Source organism: Pinus tabuliformis, chromosome 6 (assembly GCF_031772625.1).
Source record: "Pinus tabuliformis cultivar Carrire ecotype Pingquan chromosome 6, CPIR1, whole genome shotgun sequence".
Taxonomy (NCBI): domain Eukaryota; kingdom Viridiplantae; phylum Streptophyta; class Pinopsida; order Pinales; family Pinaceae; genus Pinus; species Pinus tabuliformis.
This window is the reverse complement of record NC_142292.1, coordinates 673,107,978-673,131,433: the sequence shown is the minus strand read 5'-3', so window position 1 is coordinate 673,131,433 and position 23,456 is coordinate 673,107,978. Positions and strand designations below refer to the sequence as shown.

Here is a 23,456-nt window from a genome sequence, read left to right as displayed (position 1 = left end):
CCCTAGGGTTGGGGAATACAAAGCATGTAGACAAATATGTTGAACTGCCCACAAAACATGAGGCTTTGTTGAAACCTTCGCGGGAAGAAAGGCCAAAGACATCCTTAACACCGATATCCTTAATTGAGAAACTGGAGCAATCTCTTGATGGGTTAAGGAAGCATGTGACATCTCAATGTAAGGGCGATATCTGAGATGTCACGCTAATGAGTATTTATTTTTTTGTTTATGTATATGTATCGCAGAAGATTGTGTGCATATTGTATGTGGCAGTCAATGCTTAACCATTAGAGTCGCTTTACTTTTTCTCATAAGAATAACTAGAGAAACATAGGTAAAATTGTTCCTTCATAATTTTAAGGCAGATTGTTTCAGATACTGGTCATGTGTCAGAGAACTAATAATGAACTTGACATTTTAATATTATATATATATATATATATATATAAGGGAGAGACTCAGGAAGAGAGACACCCAGAGAATATATTTATATATAAGAGAGATTATATATTTAAATTGATTTTAATATTTGAATATTTTGATTTAATATTAATTTTGATTATTATATAATTATATATTTTTTATTTTTTTTATTATATAATATTACCGTTCCCGATTAGCCGTTTCCTGTAAATTTTGGGGAAACCTCTAGCCGTTCTTGACACCTGTACCCAAGTTCCCAACGTTCCCACGTTCCAGAAACTCATGCAACATAGATTATTATCCATGAACTGAGCCCAGGACAAGTCACAGACTGGGAGAAAGGGCCCAGTGACTGCGCATTGCGCAGTTCCAGGAGACAAGGAGAGACTCTAATCACCGAGACTGCGAAGTGTGCAGCTCAGGCTAGACTGAGGGATATTTTTGCACAGTGCTCACTGAGGAGAAAAAGTGCGCAATTCCCACTGAGGGACAAAATTGCGTAGTTCAAGCAGGCAGTGGAGGCTACGGGATGGAGCCCTAGGAGTACAGACTGCGCAGTTTCAAGAGGCAAGGGGGACTGGGCAGCTGGGAGGCTTGGAGAGCAGAACTACACAGTTTCTGGAGGCAGTGAACTCTGGCTGAGGGAAGGACACTGGAGGAAGCATCTACACAATTTTTGGAGGCCAAGGGAGGCTGGGATTTCTACGCGCTGCACAGTTCCAGCAGGCAAGGAAAAGGCTTGAGGGTTGAAGATGTGAAGTGCGCAGTTCAAGGCAAACTGGGAGGCACAACTGCGCAATTCTGGAGGTCAAGGGAGGCTGCTGGACTAAGGAATTACGCAGAACAGTAGTCCTGAAAGGCAGGGACTGCGCACTGCGCAGTTCCAGTCAACAAGGTCACATCCAAGAGGGCTAAGACTGCACAGTGCGTAGCTCAGTCTGGGCTCGATGAAGCTAAGTTGTCTGGTCAGGAAGATTTTCCGAAAATGGCTAAGTGCAGGAAGAGAGATGGACTCGTGATGAACTTGAACTGTGATCACACACTTAGCATACTTTGACGACATGACAACATAGATCATCGAAACACACAAGCAAAGCATTCCCCTCTGTGTGACTGCCTCATGACAAGATGCAACAAGTGTGACACTTAAGATAGACTTTAGGACAACCATGACGACACTTGTGCAACAACACTCAAGACTTTGTGTATGAATGTGACGGATGTTTACATGGTTGGGACAACTCATATACACAAAGACCGACCTTCGAAACCACCAGAAAAGGCTCACAAACATTATACAATAGTCAAACATGCCAAAAGACAACAGTTAATCCAACATGCAAAAGGGGCCAAAGAACTTCAAGAAAGCTCATGAAATGAGCTTAAGTGTTTGCAACAATCAAGGAAAAGACCAAGGAAGGCTCCGAAATTTGAGTGCAAGCCAAAATTTTGGAGGTGTTGTAGCAGCTACAACATAATTATAGAATTATGATTATATAATATAATTTATAATCTTAAGTTATATAATTATTATTTTATAAAGTTTTAATTATATTATTAATTTAATTATTTAACTTATATAAAAAAAATATAAGTGGAATAAAAAACATTAAAAAAAAGGAGAGAAGGAGAAATAGATAAACTCTAGTTCCAAGATAGTATTACCAGCAAATTATACATTTACCAATGACCATTTCCACTTACCGAAAATGACATGAGCAAAGCGAAAAAATTGTTAGCGATTAAGGTGAAGAAACTTGTTAGCGATTAAGGTGAAGAAACTTGTCAGCGATCAAGCTTTTAGGACAAAGCTTTTTGAAGGGGGGGCAATGTTATGAATATAATTTATATAAAAAAATACAATAAATACAAATAAATATAAATGAATATATAGTAAACATAATTATAGTTAATTAATTAATTAGTTAATGAAGAGGCATGTTCTAAGGGACATGACCAGTGATTGAAGGGGCACCGGCCTAGGTATATAAGCGGGCCCTCATTGTAACATTCATCATCCTTGTACATTTCATCTTATTAATAAAAAATATTACTTACAATACATTTGTGTATTTTACACTTAAGCACAAACAACTCTAAGTTTTGTTGCTTCAGGGCCTCAAGCTTCACTCCATCAACCTGTCTATACCACAACCCATAATCCGTTGTGCCTCTGAGATATCTCAACACATGCTTCGCAACTACCCAATGCACTTTGGTCAGTTCCACCATGAAGTGACTCAACTGGTTAACTACAAAACAAATATCAGGTCATGTGTTGACCAAGTACATCAACGACCCAATGAGCTGCCTATATACTGTAGCATCCACCCGCTCCGCTATGCTAGCATCCACCTTCCTCCAATTTGTGACTAGAGACGTGGCCATGGGTTTGCAATCTTGCATATGAAATCTTCGGAGAATTTTTGTGGTGTACTTTCTCTATCCCACAAAGATCTCACCATCACCCTACCAAACCTCCAAGCCAAGGAAATAGTGCATAAGCCCCATATCCTTCATCTCAAACTCCCTTGCAAGGTCCTCCTTGCAATCTTGGATCAAGCTCTCATCTCCAGTCAGTATAAGGTCGTCGACATAGAGAACTAGAATGAGCGGAAGCCCTCCAACCATGATGTAGTACAGGTTGGCATCCGCCTCACTCTTAGTGAAGCCCAATCCTCGAAGGTAGTTGTCAATCCGAGTGTACCATGCTCTCGGAGTCTGCTTGAGCCCATAAAGAGCTCTCTTCAATCTGCACACGTCTCTGATGAACTACTCAAACCCCTTTGGTTGCTCCATGTAGATCTCCTCCTTAACCACTCCATTGAGGAAGGTTGTCTTTGCGTCCCTCTAGTGGATCTTCCACCCCATCTGTGCTACAAATGCTCGAATAGTCCTGATGGATGAATACCGTGCTACTAGGCCAAAAGTATCCTCATAGTCTATGCCCTCAATCTATGAGAAGGCCTTGGCCACGAATCTGGCCTTACAATTCTCCACACTCCCATCTACTCCATGCTTCACCTTGTACACCTATCTCAATCCAACTATTGATTTCCCTTCAGGTCGTTGAACAATCTCCCAAACATCATTCTCCATGATAGAGGAATACTCCTCCACCATGGCATCCTGCCAAACCTGCTGAGAAGTTGCCTCCTTATAAGAAGAGGGATCAGTGTCCACCAACTCTACCATCAATGCCATATAACCTGTGCCTTTGTAGTTGTTTACTCTGCCTCAATGTTGTGAAAATCGCGATCGAAATTAAATCGACGACGGGAAAAATAGGAAAAAATCGTAAAAATCGGGAAAAAATCAACAAAAATCAGGAAAATATCGGAAAATACAAAAATATTCGTTTTTTTCAATTTTTTTAATATCTAAAGCATCTACAACATATTATAAATACATTGACACAACACGGAAGAAACCTAAGACTCGCTCTGCTCTGCGCGCGCGCCTGAGCCTCCCGCGATCTGAACCGTCTCACTCCAGCGCTCCCGCCAGCTCTAGGTCCCCATGGATCCCCCGGATCCACCAGGGGGGGATCCAGCAATGCAGCAAGCTTTTTCGAACCTGATCAAATCTCTGCCACAGCAAAGGCCAAGACCGACGGCTACCAAGTTTGTTAAAAAACTCGATGTGCTTCAAGAAGTTCTTCTGCCCCCGACCATTCCACGCATGGCAGCAATATCTCTTGCAGAGAAAGGATTAATCGGCCAGTTTACAGGATTATGGCCCTCACCCAAAACTGTGCAGCGGTGGGTGGAGAGAAACTGGGCAGACAAGACTCAGGGAAAAATCTCAATAAGGTTTTGTGGCAGAGGTTACTTCACCTTCCACTTTGAAACCAAGGAGGACAAGGATTTGATATTTAGAAATGGGCCTTACTTCATGGACTCCCGGGGTCTCTATCTCAACAAATGGACCCCGGACTTCGATCCAGAACTAGATATTCCAAGCGCTGTCCCTGTCTGGGTCAGGCTTCCTCACCTTCCCCTACATTGCTGGGGAGATGATTCGGTCAAGGCAATAGGAAACGCGGTAGGAAAATATATAGATCGCAGCGAGCCCAAGGACAACATGCAAGCCTGTGCGCGAATTTGTGTCGAAGTCGATCTGGGGCGCGGCCTACCGGAAGCAATCAAATTGAAGGTGGACGACTGGTGCCATATCCAACAGCTGGACTACGAACAGATACCCTTCAAATGCAAGGTATGTCATGAATACGGTCACTTTGCTAACAGATGCCCAAAACTTATAAATGTTGAATCATCAGAGCAGGAGGACCAGTGGGAAACGGTGAAAAGGAAAAAATCTGCCTCATCCTTCAAACAATCTGAAACTGAACTACCGGGACCATCCCACCATCATCCTTCCCATCCTCCTTCATCTCATCAGCGCCCACCCTCATCCTCTCAGCAAGCCCCTCCTCCCTTTCCCTCCTCTCCTCCGCGTTCTTCTGATCCCTCCATCCCTCCTTCTTCCAACCCTTTCGCATCCCTTTCTGAAGAAGAACCTATTCAGGACCCCTCATCAGATCAGCAAAACCCCTCATCCCCTCATCCCTCTCAGCCCTCCCCGGACACTACTTCAACAAGAATCACAAGAAGCTTATCAAAGGACCTAGGAGCATCTAGTGAGATTCCAAAAAAACATGGGCCAGGTAGGAAGTCGGCAAAACAGCAAAGAGAAGAAAGCGCGCAGAAGGATATAGCAATGGGATCACAAACACCGATTGAAACCTACATCCTAGGAATCTCGGACAAGGAAAACAACATCAAAGGCAAAGAGAGGCGAGCACCTCTGCACACCACCGGTAAATCATGATGAAAGTGCTGTCTTGGAACAGCAGGGGACTAGGGCACCCCTCCAAAAAAGCTGCCCTCAAGGAGTTAATTCAAAGTGAAAAGCCTGATATCTTACTCATCCAAGAGACAAAATTAGAACAGTCTGAAATCAGCAGACTCATTGGCCAACAAAATCAGTACGGTGGTTGCACCAGTGAAGCAAGAGGAGCTTCAGGAGGTATTTTAACAATGTGGAATATCAGCAAATGGAGCTGTAGCTCCGTCAAAACACAACAGCATTGGATAAGTGTTAAATTGGAAAGCAAGGACAATGGCATTGATGTTAAAATCTACAATATCTACTCTCCTAACCACTACAGGGAAAAAGAAGTATGTTGGACCACCCTAGAGGAAGATTTAGAAGAAGACCATGGTAACAACCTCATCCTAGCAGGGGACTTAAACCTGGTCATGCACTCAAATGAGAAAAGAGGAGGGAACTTCAGCGCTGATCATTTCCGAAACCGGCTGGAACACATCATGCAAGAAAAAGACTTGGTCGATTTAAAGCCCAAGAATCGCAGGTATACTTGGAGCAATAGGCGGTTGGGAGCAGGTAACATTATGGAAAGACTTGACCGTTTCCTTGTTAACATCGCCTTTCTGTCCTCCTTCTCCAACGGGCAGTCAGACATCCTCAATACTTCCGCCTCGGATCACTACCCCATCACCCTTACTCTGCAAAGCCAAAGCCACCTCGGCCCCCTCCCTTTCAAATACTCCTCTCTTTGGAATCAAATTCCTGCTGCCCGAGATATAGTTAAACAAGCTTGGTCTCAGCATGTGGAGGGCTCCCCAATTTACATTTGGGAAACAAAATTGAAGCAAACAAGGCAGGCACTCAAGTCATGGGCAAAGACCAACTACAAGGAACCCGAGGCATTAAAAAAGGATATCAAACAAAATCTTGAAAAAATACAGCAAAGTATTGAAGCGGAAGGACTCACTCAGCAAGCAAGACAAGAAGAGATCAGATTGTATGCAGAGCTGCGCCAAACAGCTAGAGACGAGGAGATCAAATGGCGGTTAAAATCAAGGCAGACCTGGCTGCGTGAAGGTGACAAAAACACCTCTTACTTCCATAAACAAGCCACAATCAGGAAGGCAAGAAACACAGTTAGCGCAATCAGAGATAGTGAAGGGAACAATCATGAGACTCAAGACTCCATAAAAGCTGCCGCAACCTCCCATTTCAAATCTCTCCTTACAGAGGACAAAAATGAGGAGGATTTCTCAAATTTCCTCCATCATATGACCAAAGAAGTCACTCAAGAAATGAATAACAGCCTCACCCAAGAAGTTGAGGAGGATGAAGTCAAAAAGGCCGTCTGGAGCCTCCATCCGGACAAAGCTCCAGGTCCTGACGGGTTTCCTATCAGCTTCTTCAGAGAATATTGGCCAATGATTAAAAAAGACCTCCTCAAGATGATTCGTTGGGTCCTTAGGAAAGGCAAACTAGGGGGCTACACCAACTCAACGTATTTAGCTCTCATCCCAAAAGAGAACAGGCCGACCACTTTCTCCAGATTCCGGCCCATTTCCCTTTGCAATTCCGCTTATAAAATAATCACAAAAATCTTGTCTTCAAGACTCAAGCCTCTACTTCCTTCCTTAATTTCTGAAAATCAGGGAGGTTTTTTAGCCAACAGGCACATCTCTGACTCCATTCTTTTGGTTCAAGAAGCCATCCATTCTAGCCTTAGTCGAAAGGAAAAAGGATTCATCCTTAAACTTGATCTTGCCAACGCCTTCGATAGAGTCAGACACTCCTTCCTTCTTGCTGTTTTGAACAAACTGGGATTCAATACCTCCTTTATAAATATGGTCAAAGCTTGCATCTCTAGTCCCTGGATTTCTCCTCTGGTGAATGGAAGACCTTGTGCAGCCTTTCAATCCTCCCGAGGCCTTAGGCAAGGCTGCCCCCTATCCCCTTACCTATTCATCCTCATGGCTGAATCCCTCAGCAAAGCCTTGGATTACAACCGAAGAATAGGCCTAATCACAGGTATCCAATTTGCGCAGGGCACAAAGAATATTAATCATTCCCAATTCGCTGATGATACCCTCCTGATGGGTGGAGCTTCGAACACCATTGCAAGGCGCTTCAAAAAGATCATGGACCAATTCATGGACTACTCTGGAGGAAGAATCAATCAAGTTAAAAGCTGCATCTATGGATGGAATGCAACAGCTCACACCATTCAAAGCATTGCAAATATATTAGAGGTCTCATACAAGCTCGAATGGAGTCATTTCACCTATCTAGGGATGCCGGTGAGTATGGGTCCCCTGAAGACTGAAACTTGGAACGAAATCCTCGACAAAATCAAAAGGAAAATCCAACAATGGGGAACCATGTGGCTGAACCCAGCAGGACGTCTTGTACTTCTCAAATCAGGTTTGATTACTCTCCCCATCTACCGCTTTTCATTGTTACAAGCTCCGATGATTTTCCATCATAAATTGGAAAAGGCCCTTCGACATTTCCTCTGGCAAGGAGGGAAATCGGAGAAGAGAAAGTTCAACCTGGTTGGCTGGAAAAATGTTATCCAGCCCCAAGAAAAAGGAGGCCTCGGAATAAGGTCCCCAAAACTTTTGAATTTAGCTCTCGGGGCTAAAATTGTTTGGAGACTAATCACAGGGGACACAGCTTGGTGGAAATCAGTTTTAGAAGCCAAGTATCTCAGCAGTACCAGGCACAAGCTTCTGGAAACTAATATACCCAACAGAGACAGCTCCAACATCTGGAAATTATGCAAGAAAATTATCCCACTCATGGCCCAACACATCTCCAAAGTACCAGGAGGGGGAAGCAGCATCAGTATTTCTAAAGACAGAATCCTAGGTCAGAGCCCTATAGGATCCAATATAGAAGCAGTTCCAGCCATAAACTGGTTAAACAACAGAGGAATATGGAGCTTAGCCCAAATCACTAAGTGGGGAAGCTCCTCCCAAGCTTGGATTGGTTGGACTTTGCCGGACTACCCAAGGGATCTGGAAACAAGTTTCAAAGCTCTAAAAGACCAATTGCACAGTAAGGCTCCGATTCATAAAGGAGGCAAAGATAGCTATCGCTGGGACCCCACGGGAACCATGTACACAGCCAAAGCAGGGTATCACCATTTATGCGAAAGTGCCTTCCCACAGGACATCTGGAGCCATTGGAGATTGGTTTGGAAAGCGGAAGCCCCCCCTAAAGTAAAATTCTTCTGCTGGCTCCTCCTGAAAGGTAAGATTTTAACAGCTGAGAACCTAAAAAAAAGGGGCATCCTAGGCCCTTCCAGGTGCCCAAATTGTCTTCAAGCTGAAGAAACAATGCAGCATTTGTTTATGGACTGCCAAGTGGCCGCAAAATGTTGGAAAGATATCGCTTCAGTAGGGGGAGCAGAATGGAATCCTAAGTCATCCATAGCAGAGACAGTCCAAAATTGGAAGAAACTTTGCCCATGGAAGAGCAAGAAGAGTACACTATCACAGAGGATATGGAATACTTTACCATTAACTCTTCTATGGAGCATATGGTTAGCTAGAAACAAGAAAGTTTTCCAAGACAAAGGACACAACTCCAGAATTATGTGTCATAAAACCATCAGCTTAGCGGTAGAAGCTGTTACAATTCGCACCCACAGTAAAATCAACCTCAGCAACTACAGTGCAGAAGAAAGAAATTTGATTAATTATGGTAGCATCATCAGCGCCCAAGATCAAGAAAAAGAAAATTCGAGCCTGAAGGAGTCAACTACAGCTTGGAAGCTGAGGCCTAAGGAAGAAGAATTTGCTCTATGGCTGAGCAACTGCAACAGATATTGCCTCTTTTTCGATGGTGCCTCAAAATCTAATCCTGGCCTTGCAGGCGCAGGAGGCCTCATATGCAACGCAAATGGAGAGCCTATCTTGCACTTCGAATGGGGATTGGGTGATCTCTCTAACAATCGGGCCGAAGGTCTGGCCTTATTCCAAGGACTCAATCAAGTGATCAAACTGGGCATCAAGAAAGTGAATGTTTTTGGTGACTCTGCAATTATTATCCGGCTCATGGAGCAAAAGCGGAACTCACCAAACATACTGCTGCAACAAATCAACAACAGGAACCAAGTTCTACATAGCATGCTGGAGGAAGCCCATTATTATCACATCCTAAGGGGTCTCAACAAAAAAGCTGACCACCATGCCAACAAGGCCTGTGATCGACCCAAAGGCCAGCTTAGCTGCAATGATAACTTAACTATCCAATCGCTGCCATGAAAGACGCACATCTAATCAGCATGCGGGGCACCCTACCCAATAGAATCTGCCACAGCAACCAAATCACCAGAACAGAGGTCAGAACAGATCAGATTGAAAGGAATTGTATCAGAAGCTGGCTCAGAATCTCAGTCCAAGGCAGGGGAATCAAGATCCACAGAACAGAAAATCGTCCTTGTCACAAAAAAATCGATCACAGCCAAGATACGAGCAGGAATAGTCAGTGGAGCATCGGGATGTGCAGATCCCTCTCCCGCCTTTGTATCCATAGAAATTCGTTATATACCCCTGTAACGCAACAACTACATCCCACAGTCGAAGTTCATTGCGGTAAGCTTGAGAGAGGAGTCTATTTTGCAGCATATCTCTGTAAGTCAGAAAGAGGAAATGCAGTAGAGCGTGATAGAGGATCCGTTTTCACCCTGTTAAAAAGTGAGAACGCTGTCGAGCCTAACCGATCCCCAAGTGGTATGCGAGACAGCTTCAGGCATTTAAATCGCATTCTTCTAAGTGCTCTTAACACTACCGAGAGCCTGAGTAGAACTACTCCTATTAGTAGCAAAGCGAATCGACAGCATCAAGAATATAAGCAAAGAAACAGTGCCATTACCCAGACAAAGAATTCAATGGAACGCCCAGAACAACTCAAGCAAATGATGGACAAGAAAGATGCTACATCCTCCTCCAGCGCCAAGCCAATCGAAGCTGACCAGGATCCAGAGGGATCAACTGCAAGAAAGATGAGCCACATCGAGATTGATTAGTCATGTTTTGTAAATGTAAATTTTGGGGACGGCAGTATGTTAAAATCTATAGTAGTATAAGTAGCAATAGGAACAGTCCAACCAAAGTAAGAACCAAGGAAAAATTCCTTTTTGTAATTCCTTGGCTTCAAAATCCTCCTGAAGCATCTTATGTAAGGCATTTAGCCTCCTCTTTTTTCAGATTAATACATAGCACCCGACCTTTGTCTAAAAAAAAAAATATAAATACATTGACACATAAATATGATAAAATAACTAATATATAAGATGTGTAATATCATTTCTAGTGCTACATCACACATAACAGTGAATCATGTCGTGAATAGTAAGACCTGACTCCTGAGTCCCAACTCAACCTCAAAATATCAACAAAAAATATAATAATGTATCTCATATCATCAGTCATAATGTCATATACAATGAAATGAACCAAATAACTAATACTACTGATTTCCTCTGCCCCTCTTGCGAGAAAATGCAACAGCTTTCTCTTTCCCTCTAGATGTAGATGCCGATGGAGTTGGCAGTAGACTCTGTTGTGCTCTAGAAGCTAAAGAACTAGGAGCTACAGGAGGTAGACCACGCCCTCTACTGGTGGTAAGGGTAGCCTGGGTAAGTGGTGTCACCTCCTCCTCTTGTTGCTCCTCCTCCTCCTCCTCCCCCTCTACGCCTTCCACTACCTCCTGCTCAATGACTCCATGAGAGGCCTCTCGACCTCAACCTTCCATGCAGCAGTGGTGTCAATCCCATCCAATGAGATGGCCTCCATATCAGGTATCCTCTCAAGTTGCCCTCACCCACAATTGAAGATTGTAGTATACGTAGACCATGTCATTAAGTCGTTGGGACTCCAACTTGAACAAAGATCATAAAATAATAATTATAAAAAAAAATATTATTAATGAATTCAAAAAATTAATTGGAAATTTGGAATATTTTAAGTTATAAGTTTAACCTGTTTCTTTTCTTGTTATGTATTTTTTCGAATACACTCCAGTTGCACTCGCATCCTAAGGAGCTACATGTTTGGCTGAGGATTCGAATGGCAAGCTTTTGCAGATGGGGTACTCTGGCACCATAGCGAGTCCACCATGCATCTACAACAAAATTACAAATAAGATAAACATAAGAAAAAAATGAAATTTGAAAGTTGAAGCACAGTATGAAGTTATGAACTTGAAGAGACAATGAAATTTGAAACAAACTAAAAAATACCTGGCATTTTAGTCTTCCTATCAACCACAGCCATCTCAAAGCTAAATGTGCCACCTGCCATCCTGTATATCTCCATTTCTTTGGAGATTTTTGCATGTTTTGCTGGAGATCGCACCATCCTCTGAACACAGGTTAAGAATCCATCCATGATCTCAGCATCAAATAAGAACCCACATGGGTAAGAAAATGTGGGGTTCAGGTAGATCCCTACAGCATGAATGGGACGATGAAGTGTGTTGTTCTATTGTTCATCAATCACTTCCCATAGGAGGATTTGTTTCTAAAACCCCTCATCTCCATTATCATCACAGTAGGCCCGAATAGATTCTTTGGCCCTATCCATGGCCTCATACAAATAGCCCATTGTGGGCTTGTCACCATCAACTAATCGAAGAACCTTTACCAAAGGTTCAGTAACACTGCACACCTCCTGCACTCCCGCCCAGAAGTTTTCCTAGTATGAAACTAATCTGCATATGGCCTCTCCCTCTGGTTTGCGGCTAAATGTCAAAGCACGCCACTCATCTGAAAGAAACATTCTCTTCACATCCCACATAGAATTCAAGAGGGATTGAAGAGATATGAAACTAGTGGCAAACTATGTAATGGCGGGGCGCACCAACTCCTTGTTGTTGGTGAATTTTCTCATCAAGCTAAGCACAAATGCATGATTATATATAAATTTTGTAATGCTTTTTGATGAGTCAACAATATCTTTGACAAAGGAAATTTTTCCTATGTCCTCCAACATCAAATCAATACAATGTGCAGCACAAGGTGTCCAAAATAAAGTAGGATGCCTCTCCATAAGCATCTTGCCAGCAGCAACATAATTTGCAGCATTGTCCGTTATGACTTGGACAACATGTTCTGCACCCACCTCCAAAATAAACACATCCAGCAAATCACATAATAATTTTGCATCTTTGATATGTGAAGATGCATCAACAGATTTCATAAACATTGTCCCCTTGGGACAATTAACCAAGAAGTTTATAAGGGTTCTCCCCTTTTGGTCGGTCCAACCATCTGACATCACAGTGCATCCTGTTTGTGCCCATGATGCCCTAAACTCCTCCAATCTTTTGGTGCAGTCAACCTTTTCATCTTGAAGAATGTGGCCTCTAAAGTCATCATAAGAAGGGATTTTGTACCCTGGGCCAACAATTGCAATAGCATCAACAACAGGCTGGAAAAATGGATTATTCCTTGCAATGCTGAAAGGAATATCAGTCCAAAGGAGAAACTTGCGCAACAACTTGTCAACTTGTTCTTTCTCCTTTTTTTTAAGCATTGAAGTGATAGATGGTTGTGAACCAGCCGTGGTTCTAGGAACAAAAAATGATGAGGTAGCTACAGGGTTGGTTGTAGATATTGATGCTGAAGTAGAACCAGTGCCACTTTCATATTCACCTCCTAACACTCTCCCTGCTAGTTGCTTCCTCAGATCTGACTTGGACAGTTTGGCTTGCTCTAATTCTTCCAATGATCTGAGGGCTCTTCGGATGATTTCCGCATTTGTATTGGTGCAAGGCCCTACCTCATGTCCAGGGATTTGTGCAAGGTGATACTTCAATCTATAAACCCCCCTGTCATATGATGCCCACACAACTTGCAAGACAAGTTTGATCTATCAAACCCTCCATCAGGTTCACCAAATTCCCACAGAGGGTCCAATTTCCTTGGCATGTTTGTAACTTGGTTGAACTCTTGAGTTTTAATGTAAGATGAAGTTTGAAGTTGAACCTATGGCACAATAAGAATTGCAAGTTAAAAAAATTACATACATGACACAACACATTGAATTTTTGACAACAACCAAAAAAACCTCAACTCAATCCAACAATAATAGAAAAAATGCACATTCAAATCCAATCAAAATGATGCAAAAAATAGAGCACAAGAAAAAATTAAACTAATAAATCTAGCAATCAAGTTTTTGCATTTTTTACCAAAATGAACCCTCTACACTCTATGCAACAAAAATGAAAAAAACACCATCAAATCCACTCAAAAATCATTGATAATCAATGGGTTATAGAAACCCAAGCAAAATCAAGAAAAATACCAAAAAGAAATGGCCAAATTTGGTGCCCATACCTGGAAACCACGGTTTGCCGAAGAAATTTGGTCCAAACACGAAGTTCTCTTGCTTGAGATGCTAAAATCTCTCGTTTTTCTCCTCCTCTGCCTTAGTAAACGCCTTCCTCTCCTCCTCAACTCTCAAACAAGTCCGTTGTCTGCTAAAAATGAGAAATAAATTTCATCAAATCGCTTATAAAACGTGTTGTCCCGAAGGCCCACGATTTCTTCCACTCGAATCGTGATTTTTTCAGCGATTTTTTCGAAGAAAAAAAAAAAACTTCAAAAAATTTGGGCGATTACATCGACTAACTCAAAAAATCACGATTTTTTGAAAACATTGCGATGTTCGCAACACTGCTCTACCTAAACATGGTGCTAGGAGCCTCGACCTACTCTTGAGCCTCCTGAATCAACCTCTCGGCCCACTTGGCCTTCTTCCTCCCTGTGGTGGGTGGCTCTGGCTAATCTGTCTTCTCTCGGCCTAAATTCTCCTCCTCATCCTGCTGCAAATCTTGTTGCGCTACCCTCTTGCCACTAGACTGTGGCTATGGCTGACTCTGAGATGCTAGTTGTGACTCCTGTTTGGGATCAAGTAGCTCCTCCTCAGGTACTGCAATCTACTCACGCTCTAAGGAAACTCTCAAATCCTGATCCTCCTGGAATCTCACATCACACCTGAGAACTGTCTTCCTGAGTCCGGGAAGATACAACCTGTATGCCTAAGTTGTCTCATTATATCCCACGAATATTCCCTTTTCTGTTGTGCGATCCAGCATCTTCCTACTATCCTTGGACACATGACAGTAGACCTTTGTGCCAAAGATTGAAAATGTGAAACATCAGGCTTCTTTCCTGTGAAAGCCTCCTCTGATGTAACTTGTCCAAGCACCCTATGTGGAGTCTTGTTCTGCAAAAATACTGCAGTGTTGCATGATTCTGCCCACAAAAACATATGCTGATCATGCAACACAGCATTGGCCACTCCAAAAATACTCCTATTCTTCCTCTCAGCCACCCTATTCTGCTGAGGGTTATGAGGTGCTATCAACTCTCTCCTAATACCTTCCTTTGCACAAAACTCCTTGAAGGCATTGGAGATATATTCTCCACCATTGTCACTTCTCACTGCCTTGATTTTCTTCCCGGTTTGCTTCTCTACCAAGGCCTTAAACTCCATGAACCTGTCTAAGACCTCATCTTTCTTTTTCATAAAATAAATCCAAGTTTTCCGAGAAAAATCATCAATGAAAGTAACATAATACTTGTGTCTCATCAATGATGGAGAAGAGAAGGGTCTGCACACATCTTAATGAACCAACTCCAAAATCCTTTTGCCTCTGTTGCCCTGACCATGGAAGAAAGACTTGGCATACTTGCCAAGCATGCACCCCTTGCACATTCCACTCTTGTCAAAGAAGCTTGTTCGTAATCCTGTGGCAATCTATTGAAGAATCTTCAGCGCTCCATGATGCAAGTGTCCAATGCGCATATGCCAAAGTTCTCCAACATCTCTACCTTTTTCACCACCTGTCTTGTTGCACATGTCTCCACCTGCAACTTGTACAAGTTCTTCACTCTAACACCTATCTGCTTCACTGCTCCATAAGCTAAGTGTTTGAGGTACGCCTTACCTTTGTTGAAGATGACATCATATCCCTTGTCCTCAAGGGTTGATACTGAAACCAGGTTCTTCTTCAAGCTCGGAACATAGAGAACATCAGTGAGATGGAGAGGGCTTCCATACTCCCTCTCAAAGTTGATAGTACCAACTCTCTTAGGAGTATACTTGCCATCATCTCCTAGCGCAATCTGAAACTGCATGCTCTTCTCCTTCATCTGGCTAAAGGACTCCTTGATCCTGGTCATATGGAAAGAGGCTCCTGAATCAATATACCACTTGTTGCTCCCTACTAAGCTTGCCATGCAAGCTATCAATGAGAAATCATTCTCAAACTGAGAGGCAAGCCCATCTACCTCAACTGATGCAACGACATGCTCATTATTCGGCCCCTTTTCTTCTGACTAGGACACTTAGAGGCAAAGGGTCCAAGCTCATGACAATGGAAGCACTTGATCTTACTTAGATCCTTCTTCTTCTTGTCATTCTTTTGATTGTTCTCACCCTTCTCTTTGCCTTTACCTGCAAGAGCAAGATTCTCCTCTTCCTTCTCACTCTTAGAACCCTTGCCATTCTCCTCTTCCTTCTCACTCTTAGAACCCTTGCCATTGCTACTAGAAGTCTCAACTAGTCTGAGCCTTAGCTCCCAATCCGACAACTTATCTCGTCTAGTAATACTTTGAAAGAAAGTATGTCAATCCTTGGTAAACCCATTTAGAGCCACACGCACTAGCTCTGTGTCCATGCGCTTCTCTCCAACCGCTGCTAGCTCATCACGAACTTCCTGAATTCTGGTGAGATAGCCAGTTACATTCTCACCCTTCTACATCTTGATTGTCCTTAGCTTCTCTTTGAGGACCATCTTCAAGTTCTTGGAAGGATTCTGGTAAAGTTGGACTAAGGCATCCCACATTTCCTTAGTTTTATCTTTACCTGCAACATGAGGGACTACATGATCCTGGAATCCATCTAGGATCATCCTTTTGGTCTTGGCCATCTGCCATTGGAAAAGCCTTAAGTCGTCTGGATCTGAAGGTTCTGCAACACTTCTCTTTGCATAGTCCTTCAGCCCAAACTCATCCAACAAGAACATTATTTGAACTTTCCAAACACCAAAATTTGCAACGCCATCAAGTCTATCCTGCTCTCTCAATCCTAATCCTGCGTGTGTCATCTTTCAAACTTGAAAGCTATGTGTTGGTCGATTCCTATTCACGGCGTTGATACCATGTAGAAAATCCACGAAATTCAGATCTGCTATTAAGAGCAATCTAAAATATAAATTCTTTTCACATAAACACAGAATTTCTCTACTAAATTTACAGAGGAATAGAACATAAATAAATGCACAATTCACACAACAGAACACAACATTTTTTTCTAGGGAACCTGCTGTTACCTGAAGTGTACACCTAAGGCGCAACGCTCAAAGTAGGGGTTGTCACCCTGATCCCTACTCACTCCGTTTAGACTCTTTCCTAGCTAAGTCAAAGGGGGTAGTCCCTAAGGGTAGATGGAAAGGGAAAACTTGTTGGAACAACAAGTTCTAGGAGACAAGGAGGCAAAGCAATCACTTCCCTAAATAACTTGAATTAAGATTCGATGGCAAGTTAGGCTATTAAATTGAGCAATCTAAGATAAATATGTTCAATTAGATCCAAACAACACTTTTGATGGAAAATAAGAGACCAGTGCCTTAATAACCAATGCTCAAATAAATTAAGAACTTGCACAATAATACTTCAAGCTATAAGGTAAGTAATGCTGCAAGGAAATATTAGAAAGGATCAAGACAATCAGAGATATGAGCAGTTTACAAGTAATTCACATTACAATACCTTGCAATTATGAGTTGAGCTCACAATACAATATCTTGCAAGATTAGATGTAAGATGACAATTGCAATTGTTTCACGAGAGACAATAAATATACTTCAAGAAATTAAATTTCCAATGTGCTTATAACCAAATATGGAATAAATGTTTGAGCACAAAGTTATTAGTTTATGAAAATTAATGATGAAGCAATAATATATTCTCAATAAAACAATGACAATGTTTTAGAACAATATCTCACAATGCCAATAATGTCCTTAAAACATTCTTCACTTACTTAAAAAAAGGTTGAGATCAGCAAAGATCTTTTAGTAAAACAAAACTTGGAAGATGGTAAATGAGGTAATATCCAAATGAAACAGGACCAAGCAGCAATCCTTTGGAGAATACAAATTAAAAGATATTGTCAGGTTGCTTCACTCAAACACATTTATAGCCAAGATTTTTAATGTGAGCAATGTTGAATGACCTGCTATAGGATAACAAAACTTCTTCCAATGATGAATCAACGAATCACAACAATACTATATACCTTTAATTCTGTGAAACCAGTGAATATTTTGAGAGTATCCAAGCACAACAGAGACTGCTAACAGTGATTTTCATGTGAAAATAACCAAAATCTAACCATGCTATGCAATTAGAAAGCAAAATGGGTAGTATCCAATAAGAAAAAGACACTTTGAGATCACAAGAGAAATGTCAATGGAGCTCTCAAACTAATATCCTCCTACTCGCGAGAATGCACAAAAAGCAAAATGGGTAGTATCCAATAAGAAAAAGACACTTTGAGATCACAAGAGAAATGTCAATGGTGCTCTCAAACTGCTATCCTTCTAATCGCAAGAATGCACAAAAGGGACCAATGAAGAACGTCAGAATGAGTGTATCAGACCCTGCTGTAAATATATATCAGCCTACAGCAGTCACTGTCAAACAAGATGAGTCATAGGATTGCCCACAAATGTACACCAAATACAAGAAAGAGAAAACAATGACCAAGATTAATGCAAAGATGCTACTTGTAATACCACTGTAGGATGAAAACAGATCTCTGCAAGTTGAGATCAGTCAACTGAAGAATGAAATCAGTTAGCAAATTAGCAAGGGAGGAGATCCAGAACACAATTGTTGCAATTCTTATAATTATTATGTGATGAGCCAGGATTAATTTCGAATGTCTTTAGACTGTAAATGCTTATTAAGGATGAGTTTGCTCTTGTGATGTGCAAGTGACCAATGGAGAACTCAATAAGCAAATGACAAGAGACAGTAATGTCGGATGATATATCAGTTAGAAAAAAAGGTGAAATCTTAGCGCTGCAAACACAAATAACTATGAGACTACCAACAGTAGTAAACTATGCCATGAAAATCCCAGTGAAAGCAAAGAGAGACAGTGTCTAAGCTAGGAAAGAGAAGAAAACAGAGGCTCCTTGTAATGCCTTGATGAGATTGCAATGAAGATAAGCAATTTTACTATTAATCCACCCTTCTTCTAACAATCAAATACCACAGATTCAATGAACAATTTTGCACCAGGCCCTAGAAGATAACACTGACCTTCAATCATAAATTTGTTAGTTTTGAAGCAAGTGAAGGTAGAGGCAGACCATAAAATCCCCTGCAGCCAAATTATACAAGGTTGTTAGACCCTGTGGCTAGCCTTAAAGGCACCCTCCGATTGATCCAATGTCAGAATAAAGCAGCACACCCTTGTGTTGATAAATGAAAGCCTACGTCAGAAACTAGCTCAGAAAATAATTTTATACATGAAACCCTTACCAGAATTTGGTTTTCAATGAAACTAGGGCTTCAGAAATCTGCAGCCTTCTTAGAAGAATTTCTGCTGAGGGAAAGGCTACCAAAATGCAGATCAAAACCCTCTCTGAGGCCTAGTAGAGGCTCAAACCCTTGCGGCTTTCTTAAAAAAAAATTAAAATCAAACTCTTCCTTCAAATTCCCGACAAAGGACTTGCAAAAAATTTCAAACTATACGCCCTTGATTTTATTTAGACCTGCGGAAACCACAAAGAAAGCCTCACAAATATATATAAAGAATAGAAGTTAAAACCAAACTTAAGAGAATTAAAATAAATATCATTCTAAAATAAAATAATCAATGTGGAAAAAATCGAAGTCGGGATTAAAGCGGCAAGGGTCCAAAAGTTGAAAAACTCGTTAAAGTCGAGAGTTTTTTGAAAAAGTCGGCAAAATTAAAAAAAAAACACAAAATTATTCCTTTTTTTTATATTTTTTTTTAAATCTAGAGTCGAAGTCATAGTTTAGAGGTGTTTTCAGTGTTTTACTACAATGTCATTATTTACATGTGAATTCGATCACTAAAAGCATGTTACACTCTTGCAGTGTGCATTCTAAGTGCATTTTATCACCAATGTTTTTCAACATTATCCACAAAAAATATGATCATAACAGTGTTGATTCTTGGGAATGTTCTTCAGCTATTTACACTTTCTTGCTTGCTACTCTGGATACTCCTTGTCCTCTTGCTCTTATGTCTCATAATCATGCTCGTCGAGGTAGTTATGCACTTCTTTTTCATGGTCTTCTTAGTTTCTTATAGCAGCCTTCTGATAGCTTAGCCTCTGGCTAATGTCTCTTCTCTGTATTTTTTTGCACATCTCATATAGATCCCTATTGTTTTGCATACATAACATCCAGCAAGAACAAACCAATAATAGCCATATATGTTTCAACATTCAACAGAACATAGCAACTAAGCAATTAATTTTCTCAGTAACACCAACCAACTATAGTGCTCGAAATTAAGATTCAACAACAAAACAAATTGCACAGCACAACGTTATCATCAAATTTCTAGGGCTATGTTTGAAATATTCCACTCTCTGCCTTAAGATTAAACAACAGAAAATTATATCATTTTTTCCTTTGTGGCCTCTTTATCTTCAGCCTGGGAGGGAGGCCGACTTTTTGGGTCGACTCCGGATTAAATCGGGAGTATAACGATTAAATCGTGATTTTTTCCTTTCTGAAAAAGTCACTAAAAAGTCGGGGGATTAAATCATTTAGTTTAAAAAGTCGCATTTTTAGGATTAAATCGGGACTTTTTGCAGACTTTTTCCACACTGAAAATAATTACCCAAGAAATTATATATACAAGAAGAAATTTCAAAATGCAATGGGTTACTGAAATAATAGAAAATACAAGGTGAAAGGTTAGTATGTATAGATACAAATTAGAAAAACTATTTTCAAGTTTTGAATGTGGAATAAAAAAACAAACTTTAAAAAATAAAAGTCAAATCTAATTTTAAAAAATTAAAACTTAAGTCAAATAAATATTTACAATTTTGAAATCTAAAAATTCTTTACAAAATAAATCTAAAAAAAATATTTACGAGAATGCTAAAAACCCCAAATCATAAAATTTATAAAAAAAATCCAAATGTTAGAAATTCGAAAAATAAATATCAGATCTATTCAAATAAATTACAGATCTATCAGATCTGAGAAGTATGAGTCCGACTCGTCCCCAGATCTGTAGATTTCAGGGTTTTGCTAGCCAGATCTAACTTTTTAACACAATTTATTAAAGGTAAATAAAAATTTTAATTTAGGTACTAGCCCAGAAAATCCCTGCAAGAAGTAATTCGTTAGATAATCTTAGAATTTTAATCAGGAAGGCTCACCAGATCTTATGTCTCAGGAGTCGACTAGTCCAACCAAAGACTTCCCCAAACGCCAAATTTCTGAATATGAATGATTTATGCACACTTAGAATTTAAACTATTAAATCAATAGTGATATAAAATATCGATTAAATTTTCAAAGATTAGAGATACCTGTTAATCAAATTAAATTATAATGCTACCTGAAACCCAATAATATAAGCAAGACACATGTGCAATAGATTACTCTACGAAAGCTATTGACCAGCAACTTATCAAATAAGATAAGCAAAATAAGAACAATATTACCATAAAACACCGGAGAGGAACACTGGCATCAAATAAAACCCCAAAGACTTTGCGTTGTATTATTCCAAAAAAAAAAAAAAAAAAAAATTACAAGAGAGCTTCAAAAGCTTACACGGTCTAAAAGATCGGATGATTTGAATGACAAGTAACCTTTAATTTATATATTTATTCTCCAACGGCTAGTTGGCTTGAAAAAGATAGAGATATAATCTAATTCTCCGCGTCAAAGTAATCTCGACCATTGAAAAAAATTTAATTATCTTTTAATCTCCTCTGTCGAAATTATTTTATTTTTAGGAAAATCGAATTTTTCATTTAATTGAATTTTAATCAACTCAAAATTAATTATTTTGAGTTGATTTCCTAAAAAAATTGACTTTGCCTTAACTACCAAGACCCAAGGTTCCAAAATCTCTTGAAATTTTCAATATTCCCTTGGTCAGGGCCTCCAAAAATTAATTTCTCTGAGACCCACGAATTTTACCTTTTGGAGAATTAATTTTTCCTAGGACTTAAAATTAATTAAATTTCTGGCTTAGGATTTTAATTTATTTTTGCCAGAAAATTTAATTAATTGACTCACGATGAGATTAATAATTTTTTCCAACCCTCAAATAACTTAGTCATGGTGTCTAAATATGAAGGACCATGCACTAAGATATTTTTGACGTCAAGATTTTACATTTTAATACATGAAGGGGGAAAATCCATTCGTTATAGACCCTCAATTATTTACCCAATTCTGCGACTCAAATATGATCTAGTAGACCAAGTGATTTGTAATAAAATAATTTAGCCAATTAGCTAAAATTATTCCCAAATCACTTTACAGAAGACTCAACTAGAACACTAGGACTTACCTAAGATCTTGATGACAAAATCCACCCTAGCTTTAGGGTGAGGTTGGAGGGAAAAACTCTATCGATCATCCGTGTTTAGAAACACACATGAATTGGTGAGACGAAAAACCTCCTAGGATAGAAATCGTCACCAAAAAAGTAGGATTACCTAGGTTGTTACATACATAGATGGTCTTACTAAGATCATTTACATTACAGACATGCAGAATGGGTTTACAACTTTTACAAAATTATGACTGAAAATGATGATGAAATCTGGATAATCTTCACCACTGCCCGAGCATGACGGAATCTTCTTGCGAAAATGTACTCTGTTATAGGGTAGTTGACGCGGAGTGGTCAACAAAACCCAACTGGGAAAACTCTCACTTGCTTGAGAATATTATTGAAGAAATTTAGAGCAATAGATCTCTTACAAATACTCTTGCTTCAACAAAGAATACAATGATCTCTCAGCCTTAAACCGAGTTTGAAATATACAAGAATGTTGATCCTCTTCCATCTGGTTGTGCACACTAGAAACCTGAATTCCTAGCGCAAATCCACCTCCTATTAAATAGGAAACCTCTTATTTCTATGTGCACTTCCTTGGGAAATTGCATGGCTCTACAGTGATTCGCACAAGGTCCCTTGGCACCTTTCTTTCGCAAGCTCACACAAATTATGATTACAAGGTGTGCCTTCGTTCCTTCTTTACAGCAATTCGAATGGCTAAAATTAGTGAATTTCTAATTAAGGAAGATGCTTTTAAAATTGATTGAGTTAGCATGAGTTAATTGCTCATGCAACTCATCCTATTTCAAGTCAACCACTTGAAACTCAATCACTTGTGTTTTTCCTCAATCAACTCACACTAGAAAATCAAGAACTCAACTTTCAATTTCAACACATCAGTTAACTACATCCTAACTCATCCTAATTTTTAGGGACACTCCTAAATTTTAGGAACTTGAGCATGCACAAGAAGGAACTCGAATTTGACTCCTTGAATTAAGGCACAAATCAAGGAATCAATTCTCACTACTATTTTCAACAATACTGACCCATCAACTCAAGTCGAACTGTTGAGATCGATTTATTTTTTGACTATAGGAAAATTAGAATTTTCTACGCCTTATCTTCACTTGTGGGTCCCACTACCAAATTTAGCACAGTTCTAAATTTAGTAGAACCCTTCCATCTCTAACTTCAATTAACACCAATACCTATCAAGAGGTGGGATATCATTTTATACTATAATGGAAAAGCCTCTGTCCAGCCAGACTTAACAGCCATGATGGCCCCTTTGTTTGACAAGTGCAAACATACCACACTCATGGGGGAAGAACCCTAGTGGGGGTATATCACCACCCTTGCTTCTCCAACAAACCAAACTCTAGGTGGTGGTAATGCCCATTTTAGATGGGCACCCTATTTCGATAAAAATAGGTGTAGGGTTTTAAAATCAGCAGTATGCAAGAAACTCAAAACCTCTTTGAGATCTTTCAATAAGGCAAACATTTTTGGTTAGATCAACTTTGGGCTAAAGATCCATACCTATATTCAGCAACCAAATTTGAAGCGAAATTTGTATCATAAAAAAGGATAAAGTATCTTATCAAG

General features: G+C 40.1%; 1 protein-coding gene across 3 annotated transcripts in view; it reads right to left on the bottom strand.

Annotated features, from left to right (window-relative positions):
• LOC149260428 (oxidoreductase, zinc-binding dehydrogenase family protein) overlaps positions 1-23,456 on the bottom strand; it is a 305,468-nt gene that overhangs the window by 247,148 nt on the left and 34,864 nt on the right. The window lies entirely within an intron of this gene.